The sequence below is a fragment of the Dermochelys coriacea genome, chromosome 7 (genome assembly GCF_009764565.3).
Source record: "Dermochelys coriacea isolate rDerCor1 chromosome 7, rDerCor1.pri.v4, whole genome shotgun sequence".
In the NCBI taxonomy this organism is placed as follows: domain Eukaryota; kingdom Metazoa; phylum Chordata; order Testudines; family Dermochelyidae; genus Dermochelys; species Dermochelys coriacea.
In genome coordinates, this window is record NC_050074.1 from 53579110 (window position 1) to 53591787 (window position 12678).

At 47.1% G+C, this 12678-nt stretch overlaps 2 protein-coding genes across 2 annotated transcripts in view; one reads left to right on the forward strand and one right to left on the reverse strand.

Moving 5' to 3' along the window:
• The window catches only part of ANXA7 (annexin A7), a 78030-nt gene extending 76059 nt beyond the window's left edge, over positions 1 to 1971 (forward strand). Inside the window, exon 15 of the mRNA XM_043519163.1 lies at positions 1913 to 1971. The gene's annotated coding sequence lies outside the window, so the exon portion shown is untranslated. The remainder of the gene's footprint in view (positions 1 to 1912) is intronic.
• PPP3CB (protein phosphatase 3 catalytic subunit beta) overlaps positions 1806 to 12678 on the reverse strand; it is a 76871-nt gene continuing 65998 nt past the window's right edge. The window contains exon 14 of the transcript XR_006282821.1: positions 1806 to 2612. The gene's annotated coding sequence lies outside the window, so the exon portion shown is untranslated. The remainder of the gene's footprint in view (positions 2613 to 12678) is intronic.

Sequence of the window (12678 nt, forward strand, 5' to 3'; positions counted from 1 at the left end):
GGGGCACCGGCATAGTTGCATCAGCCACTAGCCTTGCTGCCAGGTGGGCATCACTGCAGCAGATGCACCCTCTGGAGCCCAATTGCGCTGCTGTCTAGGCGAGGGACTGAACTTCTTCTCCAAACCGGAGAAGTCCTCAACCTCCGGTGACTAAGGCGGGGCCACCGAAGCCTGGGTCTGGCAGCTAACCATCTCCACAGGTGACCGATGCCAGGAACGGTCCAACCAGTGCCAGGAGCATAGAGAGCAGCGCCATGTTGGAAAGCGTCCCAAGGTCTTAGCAACAGTCACTGACCATGCAACGACGACCATTGCTGACTGTGGGGCAATAGTCTTCTTCCTCTCGTGACCGTGAAGGGCAAGCTCCAACTCTAAGGCAGAGAATGGAAGCGCAATGCCAACGACCTGTATCATGGAGACCAAGGACATGGCGATCTAGGCCTCTGCCTTGGTTCTGGATATTGGCAGCATTCTCTTGACTTTTGCGAGGCCTTTCCAGCAGGCTTGCCCTCACGGGAAGCCTTAGCCAGTTCCAATGCCACGTGGGGCCAGTTGCGACAGGAGCGCTCATTACACTTCCAGCACTGAAAGACTTCCAATTAAAAGAAAAATATCCACACCTGGCTGGAGACATTCCACTAGAGAACTAGTTAAGCGAGACATTTTCATGGCTTAATATATTTACAAGGCAACTTTTACAGAGAAGCCTTGAAATGGACTTTTGTTTATGAAAATTATATATATATAAAAAATAATATAAACAGTAATTTTGGATGATGGAATTACACACAGTGATGAGCTGCCAAAATCTTAACAACCGGTTCCGACCTTACCCCACGAGGGGGTCATGCCCCACCCCCCGGAACTCCTGCCCCATCCAACCCCCTGCATTCCTTGATGCCCCCACCCCCCAGACCCATCCACCCCCCTCCCCTGACTGCCCCCAGAACCGGGCAGGAGGGTCTCATGGGCCACTGTAGTGGGTGTCCACCCCATCCCAAGAGCTAGAGGGACTTGCCAGGGGCGAGGTGGGGAGTCCCAGCAGTGCTTATTTGGGTTCCTCTGGCTTCTAGGGGCGGGATAGAGTAGCTTGGGGGGGAGGAGCCGCTCCCCCCACTGATCACATCAAAAGTGGCGCCTTAGGCACCGATTCAATGGGTGCTCTGGGGCTGGAGCACCCATGGGGAAAATTTGGTGGGTGCAGAGCACCCACCGGCAGCTCCCCGCCCCACATCTGGCCCCAGCTCACCTCCACTCCACCTCTGCTTCCTGCCCTGAACGCACCGCCCCGCTCTGCTTCTCTGCGCCCCCTGGCTTCCCGCGAATCAGCTGTTTGCGCAGGAAGCATGGGAGGGCTGAGAAGCAAGCAGCGGCTTGGTGCTCAGGCCCAGGGAGGCGGAGGCGAGCTGGGGCGGGGAGCGGTTCCCCTGCGTGCGCACGCACCCCCCCCCCAGGTTACCTGCTGCGGCTTGGGCGGCCTTCCTCGCACCCCCCCACCCCAGCTCACCTCGGCCTCCACGGGTCTGAGTGCGAAGTTGCCGCTTGCTTCTCGGCCCTCCCAGGCTTCCCGGGGGAACAGCTGATTTGCGGGAAACCAGGGGTGGAGAAGCAGAGCGGGTCAGCGCGTTTGGGGAGGAGTCTGAGTGGAGGTGAGGTGAGCTGGGGCCGGGCGAGGAGCTGCCGGTGGGTGCTCTGCACCCACCAAATCTTCCCCATGGGTGCAACAGCCCCAGAGCACCCACAGAGTTGGCACCTAAGGCACCACTTTTGGCTGGTTGTTAAATTTAGAAGCCCTTTTAGAAGGGGACAACTGGTTCTAAAAAGGCTTCTAAATTTAACTAGCTCCAGCAAACTGGTGCAAACCGGCTCCAGTTCACCACTGGTTACATACACACACCACTAGAATTTACAGTGTAGCATAAATGAGCAATCAGTTTCCAGTTCAGGTAACTCAATGATAGCAAGTCTTTTCACAGATCTGAAAAAACAACTGCTTAGAAGTCTGCTATAGAGTGGTAGAAGATGGCCCATTACCATAACACATGCTAAACATTTTGGGCCTTATTGTCAGTTACACTAAAGCCCTCTTACAGTACTTATAATGGGTAGCAATAGCCTCTGAGAATACAACCCATCCCCAGCCAGTGTAAAAGTGGCATGAGGACACCGCACTAACCCCCCTCCAGTGTAGGATTGGGCATGTGGCCAGAGCGTACTACACTACAGCTATTTTTCATTTCCCAGGCCTGTAACTAGACTCTGAACAGCAAAGTGTAAGGTGGAGCAGCCCTGAGACTGCTCTTACACTAAGTTCCTGGTAGGTCCCTATACAGCCAAGTACAGGGAACATAAAAGTGACAGCCATCTCTGCTCCCCGCTCTTAGCGCAGAAATGGAACAGACAACCAGTAAGCTAAAGGACATGAGAGCTTACATTTCAGTGGTGAGGACTACTGGATAGAGCACTACACTGGGCATAGAAACCTGGGTTTAATTACTGGCTCTGCCACAAGCCTGCTGGGTGACATTGGGCAAGTCATTTCCCTTTATGTGAAACAGGGATGATACTTAGCAACTTTGTAAAGGGCTTTGACTTCCATGGATTAAAAGGCACTGTAATAAGAACTAGAGATTACCACCAATAACTATCAGCAACTAGGACAAATCCAACTAGTAATATTTGATGAATCAGTGACCAGATGGCTCAGCAAATTTAGGGCACTGCTAATGCCTCTTACAGAACAGCATTTAACAATTTTGGCCCTAGCCATTTTAGTTGGTCCTAGACTAATGAGATGTAATATTTAAGCAACACTAAGCAACAGAGGTGGTCTTGATTTTCTGTTCATAATTACAACCTTCAAAACAAATTGGTAACTTTTCTAAAACTGAGCAAGATCTTCAGAACTCCTCATGTCCAGTGAGAGAGAGTTTCTCTGCAGCAACCATCGGAGGTCAGGACACAACACTAGTAAAGAAACAGGCTTGTTAACATAAAACTCCAAATCTCTAGAATAAACTCAGTGGCATGTCAAAGAACTGCCCTGTCTTTAGGGGAGGAGGAGCAGAGAAGGAGAAATAATTAGCAAACATATAAACCTTTTCCATGAAGAGTTTGTCAGTGCTTTCCTTTGTGATGGTGTTAAAATCCAACAATTTTCAGCAAATTGTCTTTTTAACTGATTCTTGATTATTGGGTTTCATTAGTTAAGTATTTCTGGAGGAGTGCATGTGAGAGAGATTTGCTGGACAGTAATAGTTAGGTTTTAATTCTTTTGTTTCTGATGGTAGAAAAGGGCTTGTAAGTTTAAGTGCTCAGGAAGCACTGTAAATCGGAAGGTGCTTGTGACAGGATGTATCTATCCTGCACTGGCTCCATAGGGGTTAACTGTGCCTTGCAGGCTGAGGAAGCTCCACCCCTGCTAGGCATGTTCAGCCTGGAGACAGGGTGTAAAGGGAAGCAGCCTAGCTCACTTGGGCTGGTCTGCAGAGGACAAAGGATGTGTACTGCAAGCTTCCTCCAGAGAGCTATGGGAGGCCCACTTCCCAGAGGCCAGAAATGCCGAACCCCATGCAGACTCCGGACTGTCTGTGGAGATGTGGAAGGAAACTGAGCTGTCCGAGATCTTGCCAGCCAACATCCCCAGGGACCCGGAGGACCCGCGGACTGCCGCACTGAAAGACAGGGTAAAAAGTGACTCAGGGGAAATAGACGCTGGTCTGGTCATAAGACCAGGAAACCCGCCAGTGTGTTTTGGCTGGATCTTCGCTGACCCAGTGGTGGAACCATCCGTTGTTAGGGCCCTGGGCTGGGACCCGGTGGAGTAGGGCGGGCCCGGGACCCCTGGCCCCCGGGTGCCACCCCACCCCTGTAGAGGGGCCAGCCTCCCTACCTTAGGCCAAGAGGCCTGAGCTCCCCCGACTGTTTGGTTCTCCACCGTGTTGGAGAGTCTGAACCTCAGACCATTTGGTGCTCCACCCTGCTTAGTAGCCCAATCTGCTCTGACTGTTAGGTCATGTTGCCCTGCGAGCAAGAGTAGCACAAAGGATTCTGACTACTATGCCGCACTCTTCTGTTTTGTGGGTTAGGCCATCAGATAGATTCTAGCAGCCAAGGTGTAACCCCGTATCGATCATACACATGACATCTACATTTTTCTACATCAGCATTTTGGATGCACAATCAGAGAAGAGCTGGCAATCCACTTTCAGGATTTCCATATTGTGGATTCAGAGTCCTATGATCAATTAAATTCTGCAAAGGGAAGATAAGATTTTCATCAAAATGTCATTTGCAATTATTCCCTTAACTGGAATTGTGTGTGGCTCCACCAAAAAGGTAGTTGTTTCTCCCTCTCCCAGAATCAAGACAGGACAGAGTCTGAGGTTCAAGAGCATCATGAACATTTAATGAAGGCAGAGAAGTCTTTGCTAAAGATGCCAACTCATGCTTGATCTCAGTGTTGGGGCTTCAAGACCTGTGGCTTTTTAAATTTAATTGGCATTCATGTATATGTCCTCTCCTGAATTATGGGCATCATGCATGTTTTTATGGGATGAGGGTTAACTCTTCTACCTTCTCCTTTTGCATTATCAGAGAAGTTCACAGTACAGTGAGATAAGACTGAGTTGGAATGTGATTCCTTAGAAAAGATTTCACATATCCTCTATACCTTTAGTGGAATGAGCTGAAGGGACAGTTCCTACCCTCTAGAAACTTAGTTTCCTTAATTTGTTAGGTTCAGGCTATGTATTTACTTTGCTCTAAGACACAAGGACAGAGTTAGGTGTGTTCCTAGAACTAGATGTTTCTCAGAAATAGAACATTCAGCCTCTCTCTACTTAATTGAGCAAGTTTCAGAATAGCAGCTGTGTTAGTCTGTATTCGCAAAAAGAAAAGGAGTACTTGTGGCACCTTAGAGACTAACAAATTTATTTGAGCATAAGCTTCTGTGAGCTACAGCTCACTTCATCGGATGCATTCATTGGAAAAATAATGGGGAGATTTATATACATAGAGAACATGAAACAATAGGTGTTACTATACACACTGTAACGAGAGTGATTAGGTAAGGTGAGCTATTACCAGCAGGAGAGCAGGGGGGGAACCTTTTGTAGTGATAATCAAGGTGGACCATTTCCAGCAGTTGACAAGAACATCTGAGGAACAGTGGGGGGTGGGAGGGGGAATAAACATGGGGAAGTAGTTTTACTTTGTGTAATGACCCATCCACTCCCAGTCTTTATTTAACCTAAGTTAATTGTATCCAGTTTGCAAATTAATTCTAATTCAGCAGTCTCTCGGAGTCTGTTTTTGAAGTTTTTTTGTTGAAGAATTGCCACTTTAAGGTCTGTAATCGAGTGACCAAAGAGATTGAAATGTTCTCCGACTGGTTTTTGAATGTTATAATTCTTGACGTCTGATTTGTATCCATTTATTCTTTTATGTAGAGACTGTCCAGTTTGACCAATGTACATGGCAGAGGGGCATAGCTGGCACATGATGGCATATATCACATTGGTTGATGTGCAGGTGAACGAGTCTCTGATAGTGTGGCTAATGTGATTAGGCCCTATGATGGTGTGCCCTCAATAGATATGTGGACACAGTTGGCAATGGGCTTTGTTGGAAGGATAGGTTCCTGGGTTAGTGGTTCTGTTGTGTGGTTGCTGTTGAGTATTTGCTTCAGGTTGGGGGGCTGTTTGTAAGCAAGGACTGGCCTGTCTCCCAAGATCTGTGAGAGTGATGGGTCGTCCTTCAGGATAGGTTGTAGATCCTTGATGATGCATTGGAGAGGTTTTAGTTGGGGGCTGAAGGTTATGGCTAGTGGCGTTCTGTTATTTTCTTTGTTGGGCCTGTCCTGTAGTAGGTTGACTTCTGGGTACTCTTCTGGCTCTGTCAATCTGTTTCTTCACTTCAGCAGGTAGGCATTGTAGTTGTAAGAATGCTTGATAGAGATCCTGTAGGTGTTTGTCTCTGTCTGAGGGGTTGGAGCAAATGCGGTTGTATCATAGAGCTTGCCTGTAGACAATGGATTATGTAGTGTAGTCTGGATGAAAGCTGGAGGCATGTAGGTAGGAATAGTGGTCAGTAGGTTTCTGGTATAGGGTGGTGTTTATGTGACCATCGCGTATTAGCACTGTAGTGTCCAGGAAGTGGATCTCGTGTGGACTGCTCCGGGTGGAGGTTGATGGTGGGATGGAAATTGTTGAAATCATGGTGGAATTCCTCAAGGGCTTCTTTTCCATGGGTCCAGATGATGATGATGTCATCAATGTAGCGCAAGTAGAGTAGGGACATTAGGGGACGAGAGCTAAGGAAGAGTTGTTCTAAGCCAGCCATAAAAAGGTTGGCATACTGTGGGGCCATGCCGGTACCCATAGCAGTGCTGCTGATTTGAAGATATACATTGTCCCCAAATGTGAAATAGTTATGGGTGAGGACAAAGTCACAAAGTTCTGCCACCAGGTTTGCCATGACATTATCATGGATACTGTTCCTGACGGCTTGTAGTCCATCTTTGTGTGGAATGTTGGTGTAGAGGGCTTCTACATCCATAATGGCTAGGATGGTGTTTTCAGGAAGATCACTGATGGATTGTAGTTTCCTCAGGAAGTCAGTGGTGTCTCAAAGATAGCTGGGAATGCTGGTAGCGTAGAGCCTGAAAAGGGAGTCTACATAACGAGACAATCCTGCAGTCAGGGTGCCAATGTCTGAGATGATGGGTCATCCAGGATTTCCAGGTTTATGGATCTTGGGTAGCAGATAGAATACCCCTGGTCGGGGTTCCAGGGGTGTGTCTGTGCAGATTTGTTCTTGTGCTTTTTCAGGGAGTTTCTTGAGCAAATGGTGTTGTTTCTTTTGGTAACCCTCAGTGGCATCAGAGGGTAATAGCTTGTAGAAAGTAGTGTTGGAGAGCTGCCTAGCAGCCTCTTGTTCATATTCTGACCTATTCATGATCACGACAGCACCTCCTTTGTCAGCATTTTTGATTATGATGTCACAGTTGTTTCTGAGGCTGTGGATGGAATTGTGTTCTGCACGGCTGAGGTTATGGGGCAAGTGATGCTGCTTTTCCACAATTTCAGCCTGTGCACATAAGCGGAAGCACTCTATGTAGAAATCCAGTCTGTTGTTTCGACCTTCAGGAGGAGTCCACCCAGAATCCTTCTTTTTGTAGTCTTGGTAGGAAGGTCTCTGTGGGTTAGTATGTTGTTCAGAGGTGTGTTGGAAATATTCCTTGAGTCGGAGACGTCGAAAATAGGATTCTAGGTCACCACAGAACTGTATCATGTTCGTGAGGGTGGAGGGGCAGAAGAAGAGGCCCCGAGATAGGACAGACTCTTCTGCTGGCCTAAGAGTATAGTTGGATAGATTAACAATATTGCTGGGTGGGTTAAGGGAACCACTGTGTGGCCCCTTTGGCATGTAGTAGTTTAGTGTCCTTTTTCTTTTGTAGAGAAGCAAAGCGTGTGTTGTAAATGGCTTGTCTAGTTTTTGTAAAGTCCAGCCACGAGGAAATGTGTGTGGAAGGTTGATTTTAAGTGATTACTCGTTACAGTGTGTATGGTAACACCCATTGTTTCATGTTCTCTACGTATATAAATCTCCCCACTATATTTTCCACTGAATGCATCCAATGAAGTGAGCTGTAGATCACAAAAGCTTATGCTCAAATAAATTTGTTAGTCTCTAAGGTGCCACAACTACTCCTTTTCTTAATTGAACAGGTTTTTCAAACTCACTCTCACAATGTTTAAGCACCACCATGCACTGAAATTCAGCTTTGTTTTATTCACACCTGTTCTACAGCAGTCTGGCAATAGATAGCACTCAGACAGGGCCAAATCTGAATGCTTTCTGGAAGCAGGGGCAGTAATGCAGATAAATACATTTAGAAACTAACAAAGCTGAACACTGACATTGACAAATCAGAAGGATTTCCTGCTGAAATGCGACTGGATGGTACTAGAGTTCAGATTTTCACCCCCAACATAAGCAAGAGGGCTTCAAAAACAAACAAAAAACCTCATCCTGAAGATCAAATGTATGGAGATGACAAGAGAGACAAGGTGAGTGTGGTAATATCTTTCACTTGACCAACTTCTGTCGGTGACAGAGACAAGCTTTTGAGCCCACACAGAGCTCTTCTTCAGGCCTGGGAAATGTACTCAAAAAGTATTTTTACATAGGCATAAAAAAGGTGTGGCTGGCTTGAATCAGCTGACTCTCAGGCCACAACGCTGATAAACAGCTGTATAGACATTCGGGCTCATGCTGGGGGGGCTTGTTAGTGGGTTACAGATAGTTGTAATAAGCCATAAATCCAGTCTCTCTATTCAGTCCATGGTTTTTAGTGTCTAGTGAAGTTATGAATTTCAGTTATGAAAATTGTGTTAACTACTTATGCTAAACAATCTGTTCCACCCTCTATTTAGTTGTGACACTCCAAGTATGTTTCCTAGACCTGAAGAAGAGCTCTGTGTAAACTTGAAAGCTTGTCTCTCACCAACAGAAGTTGGTCCAATAAAAAAATCTCACTGTGAGGAAGTGGGGATTTTCTCTTTTTATGTTGTACAGTAACTCCTCACTTAACGTCATCCCGGTTAACATTGATTCATTGCTGATCAATTAGGGAACATGCTCGTTTAAAGTTGTGCAATGCTCCCTTATAACCTTGTTTGGCTGCTTGCAGGAAGAGCAGCCCGTTGCAGCTAGCTGGTGAGTGCTTGCAAGCAGCCAACCCCCCTATCAGCTCCCTGTGCAGCCGCCATGCGCAGTTCAGCTGTCCCTCCACCGACTGCCATGTGCTGCTCCTGCCCTCTGCCTTGGAGCTGCTCCCGGGAGTCTCCTGTTGCTGTGCAGGGGAGGGTGGAAGAAGGGGGCTAATGTCAGGGTGTCCCACTCCCCCCACTCCTGCCCCCTGCTTACCCCTTCTCCATATAGAGCAGGGTGGGGACAGGACAGGGCTCAGGACAGAGACAGCTTGCTGGCTGCATCTGCAGTCTCAACTTCCTGATTTTTTTTAAAGGCAACGTACTTAAAGGGGCAATGCACATCTCTCTCTGTCCCACACACAGGGTGTGTGTCTGTCTGCCATGCTCCTTCTGCCCTCCCTCCATTCATGCTGCCTTGTAGAGTGCGAGGCTACATTAACAACATTAGTTGTTGCCCTTGAGGGCTCAGCCGAATGCTAGTTCATCATTTAGCAGTAAGGCATTCCCTGGGAAATATCCCACCCTCTGACTCTACCATCTCAACCAAGCTTCACAATCATCATTGCTGTGTACAGTATTAAATTTGTTTAAAACTTGCATGTTCTCTCTCTCTCTGTGCACGCGCGCACACACACAAAAAAACACGTTTTTTGTCTGGTGAAAAAAGTTTCCCTGGAACCTAACCCCCCCCCCCATTTACATTAATTCTTATGGGGAAATTGGATTCGCTTAACACCGTTTCACTTTAAGTCACATTTTTCAGGACCATAACTACAACATTAAGCGAGGAGTTACTGTATGTGAGTTTTACTGTTTTGCATGAATACTGTGTGCCTCAGTTTCCCTGGAGGCTGCACCAATACCTTGATGGTGGGAATAGGGGTGAGAGAGTTTGGCTGAGACCTGTGGAGCAGGTGAGGCTGCTCCAGCTGCCTGCACATAGGTTACGAAGGGCACTGGTCATAGCATGAGACTCAGGAGGGGAATGCAACCACATGATGACCAGGTGAAGTGAGACAAAGATAAAGAGGAGCAACGGGGGTGTCGAAGGTTGGGTCACTGGAAGCTGGCAGTCTGCTTGTGGGGACTGGAAAAGGGGGAGTCCAGGGCTTCTGGCCCAGGAATCCCCAAGATGGACTTGGCTGAAAGTCATTGATTTCTAACAAGATGTGTTCTATGCTATGTTCCTGTCAAATAATAAACTTCTGTTTTACTGGCTGTCTGAGACTCATGTCTGACTGTGGAGTTGGGGTGCAGGGCCCTCTGGCTTCCCCAGGAGCCCTGCCTGGGTGGACTCGCTGCCAGAAGCAAATGTTGTGGAAGGGGATGCTGAATACTCCAAGGTCAGATCCAGGAAGGTCAATGCTGTGTAAGCTTCTTGCCATGGTGACAGTATGCTCAGAGAGAGGAGGCATTCTCCCCCAGAGTCCTGACTTGCTTCATATGGAGTAGTTACAGAGCATTTTAAAAAAAGCTTTATTGAGGGTGCAGGAACAAACCATCCCAAAGCGCAGAAAGAATAGCAAATATGGCAGGCGACCAGCTTGGCTTAACAGTGAGCTTACATTAAAAAAGGAAGCTTACAAGAAGTGAAAATTTGGACAGATGACTAGGGAGGAGTATACAAATATTGCTAGAGCATGCAGGGGTGTAATCAGGAAGGCCAAGGCACAACTGGAGTGGCAGCTTGCAACCTATGTGAAAGGTAACAAGAATGGTTTCTACAGATACGTTAGCACCAAGAAGATGGTCAGGGAAATTGTGGGACCCTTACTGAATGGGGGAGGCAATTAATTACTGAGTGGAAAAAGGCAAGCAAATACAGTGCCCATATTTTGAAAAAAGAACCTGTGGAACTACAGACCAGTCAGCCTCACTTCAGTCCCTGGAAAAATCATGGAGCAGGTCCACAAGGAATCCATTTTGAAGCATTTGGTGATCAGGAACATTCAACATGGATTCACCAAGGGCAAGTCATGTCTGACTAACCTGATTGAGATGACTGGCTCTGTTGCTATGGGGAAAAACAGTGGATGTGATATAGCTTGACTTTAGCAAAGCTTTTGATACGGTCTCCCACAGTATTCTTGCCAGCAAGTTAAAAAAGTATGGATTGGATGAATGGACTATAAGGTGGATAGAAAGCTGGCTCGATTGTTGGGCTCAACAGGTAATGATCAACAGCTCAATGTCTAGTTGACAGCCGGTATCAAGCAGAGCGCCCCAGGGGTTGGTTTTGTTCAACATCTTTATGATCTGGATGATGTGATTAATTGCACCCTCAGCAAGTTCGCAGATGACACTAAGCTGGGGGGAAAAGGTAGATATGCTGGAGGGTAGGGATAGGGTCCAGAGTGACCTAGACAAATTGGAGGATTGGGCCAAATGAAATCTAATGAGGTTCAACAAGGACAAGTGCAGAATTCTGCACTTAGGACAGAAGAATTCCATGCACTGCTACAGGCTGGGGCCCAACTGGCTAAGCAGCAGTTCTTCAGAAAAGGACCTGGGGATCACAGGGGATGAGAAGCTGAATATGAGTCAGCAGTGTGCCCTTGATGCCAAGAAGACCAATGGCATATTGGGCTGCTTATTCCCCTCTCTTTGGCACTGGTAAGGCCACACCTTGAGTATTGTGTCCAGTTTTGGTCTCTCCCCCACACCCCCACAGAACAGACGTGGACAAATTGGAGAGTCCAGCAATGAAAATGATTAGGGGGCTGGGGCACGACTCACGAGGACAGGCTGAGGGTACAAGGGAACTGGGGTTATTTAGTCCGCAGAAGAGAAGTGTGTGTGGAGGGGGGGAGGGGAATTTGGTAGCAGCCTTCAATTACCTGAAGGTGGGCTCTAAAGAGGATGGAGCTCGGCTGTTCGCAGTGGTGGCAGATGACAGAACAAGGAGCAATGGTCTCAGGTTGCAGTGGAGGTGGTTTAGGTTGGATATTAGGAAACACTATTTCACTAGGAGGGTGGTGAAGCACCCGGATGGGTTAACTAGAGAGGTGGTAGAATCTCCATCCTTAGAGGTTTTTAAGGCCCGGCTTGACGAAGACTTAGCTGGGATGATTTAGTTGGTGATGGTCCTGCTTTGAGCAGGGGATTGGATTAGATGACCTCCTGAGGTCTCTTCCAACCCTAATGTTCTATGATTGCCCCAGTGACTCTGTGAAACTTACCCACCTTGTCTAATATCCTGGGACCAACATGCCTACAACAACACCACATACAACAATGGAGATGACAATGCATCCACTAAGAGGTGTTTAATGCATTTGACTGGGATGCTATTGGGATCACTGTTGGGAAGCATGAATAGATCAGAGTATTCAGTCTCAGGCATATACAGTTGCTCCTTTATCCTCCTTTTACTGGAAGAATAAGATGGAGCACATCTTCATTTATGTGAAAAGATTGCCTGCTTAAAACCACAGTTAGAGGCAGATTTCTCTGCCTAAAGGTGTTCTAGTACTTCACCTGCACATCTACCAATGTGATATATGCCATCATGTACCAGCTATGCCCCTCTGCCATGTACATTGGTCAAACTGGACAGTCTCTACGTAAAAGAATAAATGGATACAAATCAAACGTCAAGAATTATAACATTCAAAAACCAGTCAGAAAACACTTCAATCTCTTTGGTCATTCGATTACATACCTAAAAGTGGCAATTCTTCAACAAAAAAACTTCAAAAACAGACTCCAACGAGAGACTGCTGAATTAGAATTAATTTGCAAACTGGATACAATTAATTTAGGCTTGAATAGAGACTGGGAGTGGATATGTCATTACACAAAGTAAAACTATTTTCCCATGTTTATTCCCCCCCCCCCCCACGCTTCCTCAGACGTTCTTGTCAACTGCTGGAAATGGCCCACCTTGATCATCACTACAAAAGGTTCCCCCCAATCCCCTGCTCTCCTGCTGGTAATAGTTCACCTTACCTGATCACTCTCT